The sequence below is a fragment of the Zeugodacus cucurbitae genome, chromosome X, assembly GCF_028554725.1.
Source record: "Zeugodacus cucurbitae isolate PBARC_wt_2022May chromosome X, idZeuCucr1.2, whole genome shotgun sequence".
Classification (NCBI taxonomy): domain Eukaryota; kingdom Metazoa; phylum Arthropoda; class Insecta; order Diptera; family Tephritidae; genus Zeugodacus; species Zeugodacus cucurbitae.
In genome coordinates, this window is record NC_071672.1 from 2,071,364 (window position 1) to 2,076,395 (window position 5,032).

General features: G+C 35.9%; 1 non-coding gene and 1 pseudogene across 1 annotated transcript; both read left to right on the forward strand.

Moving 5' to 3' along the window:
• The first annotated feature begins 1,754 nt into the window (after nt 1-1,754).
• On the forward strand, nt 1,755-3,744 carry LOC128923320 (small subunit ribosomal RNA). Its single transcript, XR_008472287.1, has one exon. It is a non-coding gene; the product is annotated as a small subunit ribosomal RNA (ribosomal RNA).
• Nucleotides 3,745-4,179: 435 nt separating this feature from the next.
• LOC128923234 (5.8S ribosomal RNA) lies at nt 4,180-4,327 on the forward strand (annotated as a pseudogene).
• Nucleotides 4,328-5,032: the final 705 nt, after the last annotated feature.

The following is a 5,032-nucleotide window of genomic DNA, read 5'->3' on the forward strand; positions in this document are numbered from 1 at the left end:
TTTAAAGGAGAAGTGGTCCTGTTTCCCCGTATTCCAATGATACCGTCAGAATCTACGATACCATTCAGAAGACTACAGATTCCTATTCGTTTAGCTTTTGCCATGTCCATTAATAAGTCTCAAGGCCAAACAATGTCCATTTGTGGGTTAGATTTGGATAATCCATGTTTTTCCCATGGGCAATTATAAGTTGCATGCTCACGTGTGGGAAAACCATCAAATCTATTTGTGTTAGCTCGAGACAGGTTAACCAAAAATATTGTGCACCAAAAAATATTGGTTCAAAAAAATAAATACTACTATTAAAAATTAAGAATTATCTATCCTAAGATTATAAAATTAAATGTTACATGTTATCAACTAACAATTTTGTGATTAACTTATTTGTTAAAAACTTGAATATTTAATCAAAAATGAACTATTTTATGAAAATTTGTGCTTATTATCAACTCTACGAAAATTTTCATCAATAATTTTAAAAAATTTTACCTCAAGTTCAAATCTCAATCCCGTGGATTTTTATACCGGATATTTACTAAGGTTTCCGTCTTTATTCATAAATAATAATTTCACTGTAGTGAATAGTTTACTACAACACAGCAAATCTAAAAGTGAGGAAATGTTCATTCGGAGAATTCGAATGTTTCAAACCGATTTATCGTTTAAGTTGAAAATTTTACAGTTTCATATGTACATACATACATAGGTATGTATGTGTCATGTTAGCGTGTTGGAGAGCCATCTTCTTTATTTGTTTACACGCTACACAACAAAACAAAGAACGAACTTCGCCAAAAATATTTAAATTGATCAGAGACGTTATTCCCTGAATATATTAACATTCCATACAAATAAATGGCCTTGAACAGAGTTCAAAAAGCGTTTTAACTATTTCAAATAAAAATTGGGCGGGGCGAAGTTCGCCGGGTCAGCTAGTGTTGTATGAAACTTTGATATTAGTACTTGTATGAAAATTTTAATACTTGTATGAAATTGCATACTTAGTACTTATATGAAAATTTTCATATAAATATAAAAGTATTTAAGTGTAATATATAAATGAGAGCAAAAAAATTTATTCCTGGTTTGCTACAGTTGGTTTAAATAGAAATAATTTTGTTAATGATGAAATGTTATTAATTGAGATTATTCTTCTATACCTAACATAATGTAGTCGTTTTTTTTTTTAATTTAACTTTTTTTGGGGTTTGTTCTTCTATTCACATAAAATATATGTGGGTAAAGAATAAAATTCAATAAAGTTAAATATTTATATTATTACGCTCGAATACTTTCATATCATATATGAAATAAAATGAAAAATAATTGAATTGAAATTATTAATTTCAAATCAAAAGAAAAACGTATATACTCTTAAAAAAAGATATATACACTATATGCATTGAAATAAAGTAAAATGTATAAAAAATGATATTATTTGAAAGTTTAACAAATACAAGAAGAAACATCGTCCTTACATTAATAATTATATTATATATGTATAGAGAACGAAAATTCTTTCTCACGATAAGATACAATCTCAAAGTCCGAATAAGACCGCAATAAATAATACAATAATATGAAATTTAAATGAAATTAAGTAAATTTTTTAATCGATCATAATTATTTATTGTCGCGATTTCGTTCTTCTTTGCATTTTGTATATGTCGTGTACTTAATTTTCAAATATTGAAAATATCATTATAAAAATTTATATAGTATAAAAAATATTATATAAATGAATAAAAAATATTATTCTGGTTGACCCTGCCAGTAGTTATATGCTTGTCTCAAAGATTAAGCCATGCATGTCTAAGTCCAAACAAATTAAAAGTGAAACCGCAAAAGGCTCATTATATCAGTTATGGTTCCATAGATCGTTAACAGTTACTTGGATAACAGTGGTAATTCTAGAGCTAATACATGCAAAATAAACACGGACCTTTTGGAACGTGTGCTTTTATTAGGCTAAAACCAAGCGATCGTAAGATCGTTATATTGGTTGAACTCTAGATAACTTGCAGATCGTATGGTCTCGTACCGACGACAGATCTTTCAAATGTCTGCCCAATCAACTTTTGATGGTAGTATCTAGGACTACCATGGTTGCAACGGGTAACGGGGTATCAGGGTTCGATTCCGGAGAGGGAGCCTGAGAAACGGCTACCACATCTAAGGAAGGCAGCAGGCGCGTAAATTACCCACACCCAGTTCGGGGAGGTAGTGACGAAAAATAACAATACAGGACTCATATCCGAGGCCCTGTAATTGGAATGAGTACACTTTAAATCCTTTAACAAGGACCTATTGGAGGGCAAGTCTGGTGCCAGCAGCCGCGGTAATTCCAGCTCCAATAGCGTATATTAAAGTTGTTGCGGTTAAAACGTTCGTAGTTGAATTTGTGCTTCATACGGGTAGTACAGCTATAATTGTGGTATGTACATTACCTTATGTATGCAAGCGTATTACCGGTGGAGTTCTTATATGTAATTAATACAATGTATTTTTTATATATTCCTCCTATTTAAACCTGCTTCAGTGCTCTTCATCGAGTGTTGTTGTGGGCCGGTACAATTACTTTGAACAAATTAGAGTGCTTAAAGCAGGCTCCAAATGCCTGAATATTTTGTGCATGGAATAATGAAATAAGACCTCTGTTCTACTTTCATTGGTTTTTAGATCAAGAGGTAATGATTAATAGAAGCAGTTTTGGGGCATTAGTATTACGACGCGAGAGGTGAAATTCTTGGACCGTCGTAAGACAAATTAAAGCGAAAGCATTTGCCAAAGATGTTTTCATTAATCAAGAACGAAAGTTAGAGGTTCGAAGGCGATCAGATACCGCCCTAGTTCTAACCATAAACGATGCCAGCTAGCAATTGGGTGTAGCTACTACTATGGCTCTCTCAGTCGCTTCCCGGGAAACCAAAGCGTTTGGGCTCCGGGGGAAGTATGGTTGCAAAGCTGAAACTTAAAGGAATTGACGGAAGGGTACCACCAGGAGTGGAGCCTGCGGCTTAATTTGACTCAACACGGGAAAACTTACCAGGTCCGAACATAAGCGTGTAAGACAGATTGATAGCTCTTTCTCGAATCTATGGGTGGTGGTGCATGGTCGTTCTTAGTTCGTGGAGTGATTTGTCTGGTTAATTCCGATAACGAACGAGACTCAAATATATTAAATAGATGCTTTCAGGATTATGGTGTTGAAGCTTATATAGCCTTCATTCATGAGTTCATCTTGAATGTGCAAGTGTTTGAATGTGTTTATATAAGTGGAGCCGTACCGGTTGGTTTGTCCCATTATAAGGACACTAGCTACTTAAATGGACAAATTGCGTCTAGCAGTAACGAGATTGAGCAATAACAGGTCTGTGATGCCCTTAGATGTCCTGGGCTGCACGCGCGCTGCAATGAAAGTATCAACGTGTATTTCCTAGACCGAGAGGTCCGGGTAAACCGCTGAACCACTTTCATGCTTGGGATTGTGAACTGAAACTGTTCACATGAACTTGGAATTCCCAGTAAGTGTGAGTCATTAACTCGCATTGATTACGTCCCTGCCCTTTGTACACACCGCCCGTCGCTACTACCGATTGAATTATTTAGTGAGGTCTCCGGACGTGATCACTGTGACGCCTTGTGTTTCACGGTTGTTTCGCTAAAGTTGACCGAACTTGATTATTTAGAGGAAGTAAAAGTCGTAACAAGGTTTCCGTAGGTGAACCTGCGGAAGGATCATTATTGTGTTCCTATCCGTAAATATTATAAAAAAAAAAAACAAACAAACAAACAAAAAAAGAATAAAAAAGAAAAATTATTTTCTTTTTTTTCTTTTCATTCATTTATTTGAATGTTTTTCTTTTTTTTTTTACTCCTTGTATTGTAGTATAATGAAAATTATATCGCATACATTATATTTGAACGCAACAAACCTTTAAACATATATAGTTGTACTTATTATTTATAAAAATTTATAGAAATTAAATAAAATGTAATAAAAAAGGAATTACTGTTTTTGTTGGACTAAGACATGCGCAACTTGTAAATGTTTAGGTTGAAAATTACAATTTATTGAAAGATGTTTTAAAATAATTTATATAATATACGAAAACGAAATGTTATTCTTTCAATAAATTAAAAACTCTTGACGTTAAATTAAAATAAACAAAAAATTATCACTCTAAGCGGTGGATCACTCGGCTCATGGGTCGATGAAGAACGCAGCTAACTGTGCGTCATTGTGTGAACTGCAGGACACATGAACATCGACATTTTGAACGCATATTGCAGTCCATGCTGTTATGTATGTATGTGATTGGCGTTGCAACCGTTTAGCCGGTTATAGCCGAATCGACGATAGTGCGCCACCTGTCTCTCTCCTTCGCAGTTCGGCGCCAGTTGGAGATCCCAAGTGTAACCAGGTCGCTCTCCACCTGGTCCCTCCAACGGAGTGGAGGCCTTCCCCTTCCTCGGCTTCCTCCGGCGGGTACTGCATCGAACACTTTCAGGGCTGGAGTGTTTTCGTCCATTCGGACAACATGACCTAGCCAGCGTAGCCGCTGTCTTTTTATTCGCTGAACTATGTCAATGTCGTCGTATAACTCGTACAGCTCATCGTTCCATCGTCTGCGGTATTCGCCGTTGCCAATGTTCTGAGGACCATAAATCTTGCGCAAAATTTTCCTCTCGAAAACTCCTAGTGTCGTCTCATCTGATGTTGACATCGTCCAAGCTTCTGCACCGTAAAGCAGGACGGGAATGATAAGCGACTTGTAGAGCTTGATTTTGGTTCGTCGAGAGAGGACTTTACTGTTCAATTGCCTACTCAGTCCAAAGTAGCACCTGTTGGCAAGAGTTATTCTGCGCTGGATTTCGAGGCTGACATTGTTCGTGTTGTTGATGCTGGTTCCCAGGTATACGAAATTATCTACGACCTCGAAGTTATGACTGTCAACAGTGACGTGGGAGCCAAGACGCGAATGCGCCGACTGTTTGTTTGATGGCAGGAGATATTTCGTCTTGTCCTCAT